General features: G+C 40.2%; 1 non-coding gene across 1 annotated transcript; it reads left to right on the top strand.

Annotated features, from left to right (window-relative positions):
- Positions 1 to 13,185: 13,185 nt before the first annotated feature.
- LOC123457453 lies at positions 13,186 to 13,376 on the top strand. The gene has a single exon (XR_006635017.1). It is a non-coding gene; the product is annotated as a U2 spliceosomal RNA (small nuclear RNA).
- Positions 13,377 to 16,079: the final 2,703 nt, after the last annotated feature.

Genomic DNA, 16,079 nt, shown 5'->3' with positions numbered 1-16,079 from the left:
ACGACGCCGTGTACAACGCGCGGACACGGAGGCAGGGAAGGTCCTCGCGCGTGCGCAGGCCGGCTCAGGAGAACAGGGAGGTGCGCCCAGCTCTTACGCGCCCCCAACCGCCCCTTCCTCGCTGTGGAGGTTCCAGCACCAGCCCCCAGTCCTCGGCCCGTCACCCACCTCTTCTTAGACGTGGACGGGGTACTTCTGGGTGAGCAGCTTCCAGCGAAATCTGTCTCGGGGGAGGGGTCTGACAACTAGGACCCTCCGCCCAGAATCCGGGCGGCGACCGGCACCTGCCATCCCACGTCCATGCTGACTGACGGTGCGTGTGGCAGCCTCGGCCCTGCGCACCCACTTGCGGTGGGAAAGGGCACGTGGGCTCGCAGTCCCTTTGCGGCGACTTGGCCCATGGGCACTGACCACCCCAGCCCTGGGCTGTGCCCTTCTTCCCCCTCCCAACCCTCCCGTGCCTCAGTTTCCCTGTCTGCAAAACAATTTGCAGGGTGACCTGCCCCCTATGCACCTCCACCACTCCCTCCTATCCCACCCGTGCCTCAGTTTCTCCGTCTGCATAACAACCTCCTGGCCAACCTACGCCACATCTCCCCTACATCCCTCCCTCCTTCCCTCCCAATCCACCCGTGCCTCAATTTCCCCTTCTGCAGAATAACCTGGGGGGTTACCTTTTCCACCTTCTCCCCCATCCCTCTCTCCTTCCTAACCCACCAGTGCCTGCAAAACAATCGCAGGGTTACCTTCCCACCTGATCCACAGCAGCTGTGATTTTGCTGGGCATTTTGTCATAACATGTCAACACTTTGCCCCATTATCTCCCAATATTTGGGGGGGGGGGAGAAAGGGAGGAGAGGGAAAGGGAGGGAGAGAGGGAGAGAGAGAAGATATGGGAATGAGAATGAGCACATTAGGGCCTCCAGCTGGTGCAATTCTAGATTCATCCCCACTTTGTGCATCTGGCTTTTCATGGGAACTGGGGAACCAAACCCTGTCATTAGGCGTTGCTGGCAAGCATCTTAACCACTGAGCCATCTCTCCAGACATTTTTTTTTCTAAATAGGCCTGGTCTTACTATATATCCAAGGCTGACTTGGAGCTCAAAATCCTTCTGCCTTTGTCTCCTAAAGGCTGGGATTACAGGTATGTGCAAACCACATCCTAGCTAAGCCAAAATAATTTTTCTTTGAACTTGAAAATACGTGAGCACATCAAATAAAGCTTACAGGGCAGGTGGAACATTGAAACTCTAGTTAGAATAGGGCCTTGTAGGGCAGGACAGATGGCTTACTGGTTAAGGCATTGGCCTGAAAAGCCTTAGGACCTAGGTTCAATTCCCCAGTACCCACATAAACCAGAGTAGTAGCTAGAGACCCTGATGTGCCCATTCTCTACCTCCCTCCCGTTCCTTCTCTCTTTCTCCCTCAAAGAGGATAGGTAAATATTTATTTTTATTTTTATTTATTTCCTTGAGAGAGGGAGAGAGATTGGGTATGGCAGGACTTTCAGCCACTGTAAATGAACTCCAGACACATGTGTCATCTTGTGCACCTGGCTTACTTGGGTCCTAGGGAGTTGAATCTGGGTCCTTTGGCCTTGTAGGCAAGTGCATTAACTGCTAAGCCATCTCTCCAGCCACATATGTGTGTGTGTGTGTGTGTGTGTGTGTGTGTGTGTGTGTGTGTACACACACACACACACACATATATACATACATACATACATACATACATACATACATACATACATTGTTTTTCAAGAAACGGGCCTTGTTAAGTTGCCTTAAGTATTCTGTTAAGAACCCATCAGAAATAGACAGCATTTGAATTTCTCTTTCAAGAAAGTATTCTTATAGACTATGGAAAGGAAGGCTGAGAGACTCCTGAGTGGATATAATTTAAATGTGGAGGGGAAAAAATTACTATCTACAATAGCTTTCTTTATTTTCCATCCATCCCATCTCACACCTAAGGTCACCTGAAAGACTCTTAAATGGCTGCTCTCTGCAGCTCTTTGGACCACACTCCTAAAAAGAGGTATCTATTTATATTTATGCTTGCAAAACCTCTGGATCATATAATAATAATGCAAAAGAAAAAGAAAAAAAATCTCTCTTCCTCCTTTGAACAGAGCCCAAGGGAGGAAAGGGGGAGAGTGAGTACATTTCCAAGGCAACATTGTCAGACTGTGTTCAGAAATTCCCTTTAGACTTGCAAATCCCCCACCATCATGTGCCTCCCCTCCCTATTCATTGAGATTGCTTCCTTCTCAGTTGGAGCTGAGAGTGGCTCATAAAAGGAAAGCAAATTGGGGTTCAGGAGAGGTAGCTTGAGGGTCCATAGGAAGTGACTCTGAGTGGATGAGTGTGGCAGGGGCTGAGAAAACAGGGGAAATGAGAAGAGAAAAGGCAAACTGTAGGATGGGGTTATAGGAAAGGTTGAGAAAAACATCTGTCACAGGTTTTTCTCTAATTTATTGGCAGGTGGCGGGGATGAACAAACACAATGGGGCTCTGGACACTGCAAACAAAGGTTTCTTTCAGCTTATGGTGATATTCTTTTTGTTGTTGTTGTTTAGAAGTAGGATCTTATTCTAGGCCAAGGTGACCTCGAATTCACTATGTAATCCAAAGCTGGCCTTGAACTCAGGGAGATCCTCCTTCCTCTGCCTCCCAAGTGCTAGGATTAAAAGTGTGTGCCACCACCATCTCTGCAGCTCTATAGTGACATTTTTTTGAGAGAGAGAGAGAGACAGAGAAAGAAACAGAGACACACAGAGAGAAAGGGGCAGAGAGAGAGAGAAAGAGAATGGGCACGCCAGGGCCTCCAGTCAATGCAAACGAACTCAGATGCATGTGTACCAAATTAGAGGGAGAATGAGGGATGGGGTGGGGAAAGAATGGGTATGGTAGGGCCTCCAGTCGCTGCAAATGAACTCCAGATACATTCACTACCTTGTGCATCTGGCTTTATGTGGATACTGGGGATTGAACCTAGGTCCTTCGACTTTGCAGGCAAGCACCTTAACAGCTTTTTGTTGTTGTTTTTGGAATATGTATGTGTTCATATGCATGTGGGCACACATGTCTGTTTTATGCTGCTGTGTACAGGTAAATGTGGCAGCCAGAAGTCAAAGTCAGGTGCAGACTTCAGTTACTCTCCACATTATTCTTTGAGACAAGGTCTCTCACAGACCCTGGAGCTCACTGATCCAGCTGGACTAGTTGATGAACTTCTGTCTCCACCTGCCCAATTCTGGGATCCTGATATTTGACATCACACACAGCTTTTATGTGAGTGCTGGTGATTCAAACTCAGGTGTTCATACTTGCCTGGACACATTTAAATTACTAAGCCAGATGTGTAGAAATGGCTTAGTGGTTAAGGTGCTTGCCTGCAAAGCCAAAAAACCCATTTTGCATTTCTCAGGACACACGCACATAAGCCAGATGCAAAAGGAGAAACATGCATCTGGAGTTTGTTTTCAGTAGCTAGAGGTCCTAGTGTGCCCATTTATTCTCTTTCTCACTCTGCCAGGTGTGGTGGCATGCCCCCGACCCGCGGGACCAATCTAACATGGGGTGGTCGAGGAGGGCTGCAACCTGAAAGAACGGGCGGGAAAGAAGAAGGAGACCAAGTGGAGGATTTGTCAAAGTCTTGTTTAATGTTGGATTTTGTAGCTCTTTTATAATCAACCAGCAGGTAGGGCAATAAGGAGGGGAAAAGGGAGGAGGGGGTACAAGGAAGGAGGAAGTAGGGCCACCTGGCCGTAATCTTCTGGAGCATCTTGTGGTATTTCTGGAATGTCTCTTGTGACTTCTCCCAGAGCAGCTGTTTGTTCTCGGGGGAAGGGCTGCATGAGAGCTGCTAGTTCTCTTTTGTCCTCAGGGCAGCCAGGTCAAAGTCTCTGACATTTCCTCCCTCTTTGTATAATTAAAATGGGCATGGTACCCTGTCTTAGGCTATATGGCATGCTTCCAATCCCAGCACCAGTTACTGAAGATGGCTTGCCTGTCTTAAGCTATGAGGGCTGCCTCTACTCCTGGATCCACAATAATCCTGTCATTGGCCAAGATCACAGCTCATGGAAGGTGATCCGCCTGTCTTAGGCTATGTGGATGGCCTCCAGGAAATAGGCCCTACAATATTCTCATCTCTGGCTGAGGCCAGCAGAGGCAGCTATAGAAGCAGCAGTTCCACCAGCGGGTGTGCTGATATGCAGGGCCACAGTTGCCAGGGTAGGTTTACTCTGCAGGAAAAGCCAGTGCACAGCTCCAGAAATCAAAACAGCAGCCCAGCGACCCAGGCAGAAACATGACTGAGACCAAAATCATCCAAGGTAACAGGGATTGCAGCAGGGTAGGGTCTCACTTGGTCACAAGCTGACTTGGATCCCTCAACAGACCAGAAATCTTAACCTCTCTGTTGATAGAGTATCTGGTTGTTATAATAACTACTCTGGCATACATACTTGGGGCTGTTTTTGATTGAATGTGTATAGTGTTTAGTTAACCTTTAGAATCTACCTCTATTTTATTCCACTCAACCTCTTGAATACTCCCATAGCAGGGAAACTCAACCCCTAGGAGCACCTTTGTAGATACTCTGAGAGTCTTAAGAGCCACACCTAACACCTTAAGCTCCTACCCTGAAAATATATAACATCAAATCAATTGATAGAGCTAAGAATACCCAGCTAGCTTGAAAATCCAAGCATTAACTTAATCCAAGATGCAAAAATGTATGACAGGCATGGTGGCACATGCCTTTAATCCCAGCACTTGGGAGGCAGAGGTGGGAGGATCACCATGAGTTCAAGGCCACCCTGAGACTACATACTTAATTCCAGGTCAGCTTGGACCAAAGTGAGACCCTACCTCGAAAAAACAAAGAAACAAAAAAGTATACATTATAACACAAGAAACACTAAAAAGCAAGATGATATAAATCCATTTAGAGTATTAATACATCAGAAATGACCTCCAGTGAGAATGATTTACAGGAAATGACTGAGAAATATTTCAAAAGAATGATTGTAAATATGTTCAAAGAAGTCAGAGAACAAATCAAAAGAGTCAAAGAGGAACTCAAAGAGGAAATCAATGGAGAAGGGACTTTCAAAGGGGAATGTGGTGGGGGGAGAGGGAATTACCATTGGATATTTTTTTTTAATTTTATTTATTTATTTGAGAGCGACAGACACAGAGAGAAAGACAGGTAGAGGGACAGAGAGAGAGAGGGCGCGCCAGGGCTTCCAGCCTCTGCAAACGACCTCCAGACGCGTGCGCCCCATTTGTGCAACTGGCTAACGTGGGACCTGGGGAACCGAGCCTCGAACCAGGGTCCTTAGGCTTCACAGGCAAGCGCCTAACCACTATGCCATCTCTCCAGCCCTGGATATTTTTTTTATAATCATGGAAATTGCTGATAAAATTTTTTAAAAAGACATAAATAAGGAAATAGAAATAATCAAGGAAAACCAGTCAAACTTACAAGCAATGAAAAACACAGTTAATTAAAAAAATAAAACAAAAAAAAAAAACTCTGGAGAAAATCTCACCAGTAGAATAGATGAAGGAGAGGACAGAATATCTAAGCTGGAAGACCAGGTGGCAGACCTAATACAGTCCAACAAAGAGAAAGACAAACTTACAGAAAAGTATGAGTGGGAATTTCAAGATATTCGGGACACAATGAAAAGATCAAATATAAGAATTCAGGCCATAGTAGAAGGAGAAGAATTCCACTCCAAAGGCATAGTAGGCGTGTTCAACAAAATCATAGAAGAAAAATTTCCCCAAATTGGAAAAGAGGTGCCAATGCAGATACAGGAAGCCTTTAGAACTCCAGCCAGAAAAAACATGGAAAGAAACTCTCCTCACCATATTATAATCAAACTTCCAAAAACAAAAACAAAAGAAAAAATATTGAAAGCAGTTAGAGAGAAAATTCAAGTTATCTACAAAAGCAAACCCATCAAGATTGCAGCAGATTTTTCAAGACAAACTTTAATAGCCAGAAGAGCTTGGAGTGATATATTCCAAGTTCTAAAAGGTAACAACTGTCAACCAAGGTTACTTTATCCTGCAAAGCTATCCATTCAAATAGATGAGAAATAAGGACATTCTATGACAAAAGGAGGTTAAAGGAGTACTTGAAGACAAAACCAGCTCTACAAAAAATAATTGAAAAAATCCTTCATGATGAAGAAAAGGAAAAGCACACATATAAGGAACCTAGAGAAAACAATCAATACGCAAATACTAGTTAACACAAGAGAGCACAGGTAGAACAAGAACTACAAAAAAAAAATTGCAAACATAAATGCACACCTTTCAATAATATCTCTTAATATCAATGCCCTCAATGCCCCAACAAAAACACATAGGTTTGTAGACTGGGTTAAAAATCAGGATCCTATACTTTGTTGTCTCCAAGAAACTCACCTTTCTACAAAGGATAGACATTATCTTAGGGTGGAAGGTTGGAAAATGCTTTTTCAAGCAAATGGGTTTAGAAAACAAGCAAGGGTTGCTATCCTAATATCTGACAAGGTAGACTATAGTTCAAAGTTAGTCAAGAAAGATAAGGAAAGGTCACTTTATATTGACTAAGGGCACACTCCAACAGGAGGACATTACAATCCTAAACATTTATGCACCTAGCATGGGGGCTCCCAAATTCATCAAACAAACACTATTAGAACTAAGGTCACAGTAACACCAAACACAGTGGTGGTGGGTGACCTTAACACCCACTCTCATCAATTGACATGTCATGCCAGGAAAAAATAAACAGAGAGGCATCTGGACTAAATGAGGTCATAGGAGGAATGGACTGAACAGATACATACAGGACATTTCATCCAAAGGCTGCAGAATATACATTCTTTTCAGCAGCACATGGAACATTGTGTAAAATACACCATATAATAGGACACACAGCAAATCTTAAAAAATTCAGGAAAATTAAAATAATTCCTTGCAATCTATCTGACCACAATGGAATTAAACTACAAATCAGTAGCAAGAAATGTTATAGAGCATACACAAAATCATGGAAACTAAACAATACACTACTAAATGATGAATGGGTCAATGAAGAAATCAAGAAGGAAATCAAAAAATTTATAGAGTCAAATGATAATGAGAACACAGCATACCAAAATATCTGGGACACAATGAAGGCAGTTATAAGAGGTTAATTTTTAGCCTTAAGTGCCTATATTAAGAAATTAGAAAGGTCCAAGTAAACGACCTAATGCTTCACCTTAAAGCCTTGGAAAAAGAAGAACAAGGCAAACCAAAGATTAGTAGATGGGAAGAAATAATAAAGATTAGGGCAGAAATTAATGAAATAGAAACAAAAAGAACAATCCAAAGAATTAATGAAACAAAGAGTTGGTTCTTTGAAAGGATAAACAAGATTGATAAACCCTTAGCAAATCTGACCAAAAGAAAGAGAAAAGAGACACAAATTAATAAAATCAGTGGTGAACAAGGTAACATCACAACAGATTCCAGAGAAATTCAAAAAACCATAGGGACATACTATAAAAGCATATACTCCACAAAGTATGAAAATCTGAAAGAAATGGATGCTTTCCTTGATTTATATGACCTACCTCAATTAAATCATAATGAGATTAATCACTTAAATAAACCTATAACAAGCATGGAGATCTGAACAGTTATCAATCTCCCAACTAAAAAAAGCCCAGGGGCTGGAGAGATGGCTTAGCGGTTAAGCGCTTGCCTGTGAAGCCTAAGGACCCTGGTTCGAGGCTCGGTTCCCCAGGTCCCACGTTAGCCAGATGCACAAGGGGTCGCACGCATCTGGAGCTCGTTTGCAGAGGCTGGAAGCCCTGGCACGCCCATTCTCTGTCTCTCCCTCTATCTGTCTTTCTCTCTGTGTCTGTCGCTCTCAAATAAGTAAATTTAAAAAAAAAAATAAAAAAAATTTTAAAAAGCCCAGGCCCAGATGGATTCACTGCTGAATTTTACCAGACCTTTAAAGAAGAGCTAACACCATTGCTTCTTCTGCTTGTCCAGGAAATAGAAAGGAAGGAATTCTACAAAACTCCTTCTATGAGACCAGCATCACCTTGATACCAAAACCAGGCAAAGATAGAACAAAAAAAGAAAATTACAGGCCAATCTCCCTCATGAACATAGATGCAAAAATTCTCAACAAAATATTGGCAAACAGAATACAAGAGTATATCAAAAAGATCATTCACCCTGACCAAGTAGGCTTTATCCCAGAGATGCAGGGATGGTTCAGTATACGCAAATCTATAAATGTAATACATTATATAAACATATTGAAGGACAACAATCACATGATCATCTCATTTGTCACAGAGAAAGCATTTGACAAAATCCAACATCCCTTAATGATAAAAGTCCTACAGAGACTGGGAATAGAAGGAACATATCTCAATGTAATAAAAGCTATTTATGACAAACCTACAGCCAACATATTACTGAATGGGGAAAAACTGGAAGCTTTTCCACTAAAATCAGGAACAAGACAAGGGTATCCACTGTTCCCACTTTTAATTAATGTAATTTTGGAAGTCTTAGCCATAGCAATAATGCAAGAGTCACACATAAATGTATACAAATTGGAAAGGAAGAGACAAAGATATCATTATTTGCAGATGACATGATTCCATACATAAAGGACCCAAAAGACTCTACTAGCAAACTGTTAGATCTGATCAAAACCTACAGCCACTTATCAGGATACAAAATAAATACACAGAAATCAGTAGCCTTCATATATGCTAACAACAAACACACAGAGGATGAAATCAGAGAATCACTCCCATTCACAATTGCATAAATAAATAAATAAATAAATAAATAAATAAATAAATAAATAAATAAAGTATCTTGGAATACACCTAACCAAGGAAGTAAAGAATCTCTACAATGATAACTTTAAAACACTCAAGTGAGAAACATCCCTTGTTCTGGAGTGGAAGAATCAATATTGTGAAAATGGCAATCTTACTGAAAGCAATCTATACATTTAATGCAATCCCTATCAAAATTCCAAAAGTAATCTTCATGTAAATAGAAAAAACAATCCAAAAATTCATTTGGAATCACAAAAAACCTCGAATATCTAAAATAATACTGAGCAACAAAAATGAGGCTGATGGTATCACCATACCTGATTTTAACCTATACTAGAGCCATAGTAACAAAAACAGCATGGTACTGGCACAAAAACAGATCAGTGGAACAGAATAGAGGACCCAGATGTAAGCCCAAGTAGCTATAGCCACCTGATATTCGATAAAAATGCCAAAAATACTCATTGGAGAAAAGACAGCCTCTTCAGCATATGGTGTTGGGAAAACTGGATATATATCTGCAGAAGGATGAAAATAGATTCTTCTTTCTCACCATGCACAAGAAATAAGTCCAAATGGATTATAGACTTTAACATCAGACCTGAAAGTCTGAAACTGCTAGAGGAAAAAGTAGGCGAAACCCTTCAACTTATTGGTCTTGGCAAAGACTTTCTGAATACAACCCCAATTGCTCAGGCAATTAAACCACAGATTAATCATTGGGACCTCATGAAATTACAAAGATTTTGCACTGCAAATGACACAATGAAAAAGCAAAGAGGCAACCTACAGAATGGGAAAAAATCTTCACCAGCTATATATCTGATAGAGGATTAATATCTAGGATATAGAAAGAACTCAAAAACTTAAATAATAAGGAATCAAACAAGCCAATCAAAAAATGGGCTATGGAGCTAAATAGAGAGTTCTCAAAGGAAGAAATATGTATGGCATATAAGCATCTAAAAAAATGTTCTACATCCCTAGTCATCAGGGAAATGCAGATTAAAACTACATTCAGATTCCATCTCACTCCTGTCAGATTGGCCACTATGATGAAAACAAATGATCATAAATGTTGGCGGGGATGTGGAAAAAGAGGAACTCTTCTACACTGCTGGTGGGAATGCAATCTGGCCCAGCCATTGTAGAAATCACTGTGGAGGTACCTAAAACAGCTAGAGATTGATCTACCATATGACCCAGCTATAGCACTCCTAGGCATATATCCAAAGGAATCATCTCATTTTCCTAAGGAAAAAAAAGCCATGTTTATTGCTGCTCAATTTATAATAGCAGGGAAATGGAACCAGCCTACATATCACTTAACTGATGAGTGGATAATGAAGATGTGGCACATTTATACAATGGAGTTCTACTCAGCGGTAAAGAAAAATGAAGTTATGAAATTTGTAGAAAAATGGATGGACCTGGAAAGGATTATAGTAAGTGAGGTAACCCAGGCCCAGAAAGCCAAGCGACACATATTCTCTCTCATATGTGGATCCTAGCTACAGATGATTGGTCTTCTGTGTTAGAATGAGAGTACTTTGTAGCAGAGGCCAGGAAGTTAAAAAGGAGACATAAAGGGAAGAGAAAGGAAGGGAGAAGGGAACTAAATAGGTTGATATTTTATATATGTAAGTTCAATGATTGAGATGGGGAGGTAATATAATGGAGAATGGAATTTCAAAGGGGAAAGTGTTGGGGAGGAGGGAAGGAATTATCATGGGAAATTTTTTTATAATCATGGAAAATGCTAATAAAAATTTAAAAAAGAAAATTCAGTGAGAAATGATTATTGGTTTTATGAAAAAGAATATGTGAGCAGCATCTGAGTACATGAAATTTTGCTGGACATCATTTGCCTTTGGCACTAGTAAATTAAAAGCTTAAGGACAAATTTTGGTAAATATTTGGGAAATTGAATCACTAGTTTATTGCTGCTTAAATATACACTAGAATATCTGATAATTTAGAACACATTTTGGCAGTTATTTTTTAACCTGGCCTGTCATTAGCAAACAATGACATCTGTATGGCTCCCAGTAAAAAGGAGGAGGAAATATGTTTTATCATTCCATGTTTAAGACTGTTAGGATCAAATCAAAGTGCTTCTATGGTGAGGAAAGGTTACTCCGGTGAGAAGGTTGTTCATAAGATTATCAGATAAACTTACAATATCTAGTGAGGCTGAAGAAGAAAATGAATCTCTCATATATTGAGAAATGGGGACATAACCAAGGGTAGGTGTCGGGAGCCATAGAGCAAAAGCCTCTCCATTTTGCCTGGGCCTGCTCATAAACTGACTCATTACTCAGAAAGCTGGTCTATCCCTCTTTCTGTTAGGTACTTCTGGAACCAGTCAGCAGACTGCTTACAGAATCTTATCTTTTGCAAAAGGCTAGCTTATGGTCAGGATGTGAAGCCTGGTGCAGTCAGGATGTTAAGCCACTTAGGCAAGATTAGATGAACACCTAATTACATCCCTTCTAGGTTTCCTGACAACTTCTTGCCCTGGCCACATCCCCTTCCCTCTACAACTCATTGCCCTGACCACAACCCCTTCCCCCTACAACCTTATATAAACCTACATGTACGAATAAACTCTCAAGGCCGTGACAAAGATCTAGCATGGTCTCCTTTTTGTGTCTGTTTGCCTTCTTTCATTTAGGTTGATTTTCACCTTGCTTCTTTGTATGACTCCCCGCTGGCCGCGACAAATGGCGCCTGAACGTGAGGCCCTAGGTACGAAGAAAGACCTGAATGTCACTAGAGTGGTTGGCCGTCCCAGACATTAGACCACCACCCCATTGGAGGTTGTGAGTGAATGTCTGCATAGAGGTAAATACAGGCAATACACCTGTAAAACAGACCCGCACCACAATCGACACCAAAAAGCCCGCCTGTGAAACTGATCCGTTTGAGGTAAGTGACGAATTTTAGGCAATTAAAGTAAAGACTATTGAGTCATTTTTTTCAAGGCACAAGAACTGCAGGACTTCCTTTTTGCACTTCTTTTCCTCCTTTTACTTTTGGTTGGCACGATCGCGTGGAATTGCAACATAGCAACAGGGCAACTGATGCCTCTTGGCCAGGGCTACCCTGTGGCATTGGCCTAAGGCCCCTAGCTCCCTGTGTGAATCCCGAAAGCCCATTCAGGTGTTGGCAAAGACCTCCTATTTAGCCTCTCTTCCTATCAACAAAACTGGGTACGCAACAGCCAGTAAATGCTCTTAGAGTGGCTGCCAGTTCTAAAAACTGCGGTCAGGCCCATCAGGGAACCCCTAGGGATTGTTGTCGTCTGGTCTTGCAATTTCTCCTCTTTCCTTTTCTTTTTTTTTTAATTTTTATTTATTTATTTGAGAGCGACAGACACAGAGAGAAAGACAGATAGAGGGAGAGAGAGAGAATGGGCGTGCCAGGGCTTTCAGCCCCTGAAAACGAACTCCAGACGTGTGCGTCCCCTTGTGCATCTGGCTAACGTGGGACCTGGGGAACCGAGCCTCAAACCAGGGTCCTTAGGCTTCACAGGCAAGCGCTTAACCAGTAAGCCATCTCTCCAGCCCTCCTCTTTCCTTTTCTATCATGGGACTGACCCTAAGTAAGCATAAATTTTTGAAAGGCTTAAAACTTCTCTCAAGGCACAAGGAACACAAGTTAAAAAAAAAATTTAGCAAAGAGTTAAAATGAGCTAATTGCCATAGTAAAAGATATTTTAAAAACCCAAGAAATTGAGATTGCTTCAAGTTCTTTAAGCAAATTTTTTAATTTTATAAGGAGGATTTGTTCTTTTTATGCATGTGTATATGTGTTTATGTGTGCTCATTGTGCTTGCTAGTCGTGTCATGTTTGTGACTGTTTGTAACTAAAGAGATGAGACAGATTCAGGTGACATTCCTTTCTCCTCTAGAGAACTATTTCAAGGAAATCAAAGACGTAAGCATAGAAGTTAAACAGGAAAAGTTAAATGTCTTTTACAGGAATGAATTTGCCAGATATTTGTTCTACGCAACTTCACCTTACATAGAGGATAATTAAAAACAACAAAACTTCCTCTAAAGAGGTAACTTATAATTTGTCCAATATTTTTAAAAAAGATTGTAATGTCCTGTTACTTAAAAGGAAGAGGTAACTGATCTGACTTCTGAGCCAGCCTGCCTTAAGATAACAACACAATTTGCCTTAGCTACTCCTAACAAAATCATTGCCAAGTGTGTTATTGGTATTAATGATATAAAATTGTATTAAGACTGCTTTCTTTTTAGTAATAGAATTAATCAATTTGGTGTAATTTTTAATAGCCTTATAAGAAAGATAATCACTTCTCAGCCTTTTGGCTAAGATCAAGTGTAGTATCTGTTCTTATCAGCTTAATATCTGATATGTCCTTTATCTGAGGACAATATATTAAAAGGATTTTTGGAGCTTGAAGTTGGAATAGGAGCTTACTCCATCCACTCCATGCATCAACCTGGTATTGTAGTACTTCCAGGAATGGTGCACCCCTCGTGGGAATAAAAAAAATGAATAAAGGGCTGGAGAGATGGCTTAGCAGTTAAGCACTTGCCTGTGAAGCCTAAGGACCCCGGATCGAGGCTCGGTTCCCCAGGTCCCACGTTAGCCAGATGCACAAGGGGGTGCATAAGTCTGGAGTTCATTTGCAGAGGCTTGAAGCCCTGGCACGCCCATTCTCTCTCTCCCTCTATCTGTCTTTCTCTCTGTGTCGCTCTCAAATAAATAAATAAAAAATTTAAGAAAAATGAATTAAAAAAAAGAGAATTAATGGTGGGGTGAGATAAATTGATTGAAGGAACTGGAAAAGAATTTTTCAATGTTGGGACATAGAATGCTCATTAAAAATGCTTTTTGAGTGGTACTGAGAATGTCAAAGTATGTGGATAAAGATGTGTGTATGTAGGAAAGAATTTTCAGGTTAAACCTAAATGTCATGCCTAAAGTTAGAGATTCTTCAATTGTTTCCAGACTCTTAAGGATACTCTAAAAGTTTTATATAGGGACATAGTCTTAATCTAAATTCATCTTACATCAGACACAGGTGATGCCTATGTTAGGTGGGTCACAAAGTCATAAGTACAGATGTAATTGGAGGTTTAACCAGGTTAAATATACACAAAAGTCGATCACCTTGTGTTTTACAAATGGGTAAATTTTCTATGTAAAAACAAACAACTTTGGAATATAAAAGAATTGTCAGGATGCTTATCTCTGCTCTGTAATTTCATTTTGCTCTTGCTTTCCAACATATGCTACTTAAATTCATGGAAAGCTGGACTAAAAAAAAAAAAAAAAAAAAACCAGATGGAACCCCATCATCTCAAACCCCATGCAAGTTTAAGCCATGTGTCCCCCAGACTCTGACTAGAGACAAAATGGCCAATTGTCTCTGACAAGGAACAAGGAATACAGCATATAAATGTGGTTCTCTTTAGTTCATGTATTATGAACACCTAAAGTCACTTCTGTTAGATAAAGTCTCTCACTAGACAAAACGTTAAATAGATAAACTGAGTCTTATGATAAGGCCTCACTCATTAACAGGTCACTGATGCTGATTTGTTATGACTTAGGGGTTATAAAACTGGCTTTAAGACTCTCTCAGTAAAGTAAATTAGGTTCCTCTTTTCATCAAGGTTTTAACTATTCTAAAGATAAAGGCTCACATAGAAATGGTTAATTTCCAAAGGTGAAGTACTCATACCTAAAGACATTGTGACTTTACAGATAGCTTCTGTCTTATTTATGCTAATTTTATTGAATGGTTTTAACTAGATTTAATCACTTAGGTTTAAGTGAATTAATTTCAGTAATAATAACTTTCATATTCCTGGGATTTTTTGGGATAGCTTACTTAAACTTTATCAAATTTAAGTCATGGGTAAAACATAAAATTGTTTTATGTTAATAAAAATTTCTGTGGTACATAAAAATCAATAGCTATCAAGTTTAAGCCAAAATCATTGGTTGTCAAATAATATTTTTTCTTTCAAAAAAATTTATCAAGGGTTATATTAATATTTAGCTAGCTATTTTGGCTCAGGAAAAACCAAATTCTACTCTATAGTATGCAAAGTAACTGTCTCAATTTTTGCATCTTAAGTTCAGTGCTTATAACAAAATTAACTCTTAAGACATATTCCCTACTTTAGGGTACAGCCTCATGCTCAAACAATGGTTCTCATCTAAAATTTATATATATACATACATACATACATACATACATACATACATACATACATATAATTCAAACTCCATGGTTCTGTTTCCAATGTTTTCTGGGTAATTTGTACCCACACAGGTATCTGAACTAATCAAAGATGTTTTCACACAGATGCTAAGACCTTATACTGTCTTACTTGCTCTTTTCTGATAATTTCTAGGTTAAATTAATTAAGTTTTTAAATCAATTGGTACTTTTTTCAAGACTGGTAACAGGTTCTGCTATATTTATAAATGTTAGATATTTAAAATGTGAGATGTGCCTACTTCCTATGCCTCAAATATATGGCTTATGCTGCCACAGTACAACAAAAAATTTAAAGATAGGACAGAATGATTTTAGAAGCCCTGTGCCATTCTTTAACTAAGTCTATTTCAGTAATCAAATGTGCTCTGTACGTACATACATCCAAGCTGATATAACTTCCTTTCTGATTGTGTTAATCACCTGTGTATAAGCCAAAGCCAAATGGGATCATTAGAGTAAAAAGTGTCAATATTTTGGCCTGTACTCCCATGTCATGAGGCCACTGGAGATGATGGGACACTTCTACACTGGCCCCCTAGTAAGTCACCTGTCTTCCTGAGCAGGGAGGATATGGAGACCCAAACAAAGTTGGTATACAGTCTAAAACAGGAGAGTCAAAATTGAGGAACAATCGGCCCTCCTGACTTCCCAAAGAAGGGAAAATTACTTGGCCAGCATGGCCCTGACTCATCCTAACAGGCAAGACACCAGTAAACTATGGGGCTACTCCTGTGTCCCTAAAGTCTCTTTGGAGAGCCATTAATGACCTCTAAAATTAATCCTTAATTAACTTTTGGCTATCTGCATGGTCTTAAACACTCAGAGAGAAATCTGTAACCAAAGATTAAAACAAAATACTTTAAATGTATAAATGGCCCTTAACTTCTGAAATTAGCTACAGCCACGATGTTAGTACAGGAACAACTTGCTGCAGGCCATATTGGAC

The sequence above is a fragment of the Jaculus jaculus genome, unplaced genomic scaffold (assembly GCF_020740685.1).
Source record: "Jaculus jaculus isolate mJacJac1 unplaced genomic scaffold, mJacJac1.mat.Y.cur mat_scaffold_50_1_766167_arrow_ctg1, whole genome shotgun sequence".
NCBI lineage: Eukaryota > Metazoa > Chordata > Mammalia > Rodentia > Dipodidae > Jaculus > Jaculus jaculus.
Note: the sequence above shows the minus strand (reverse complement) of the source record. Positions and strands in the feature narration are given on the sequence as shown.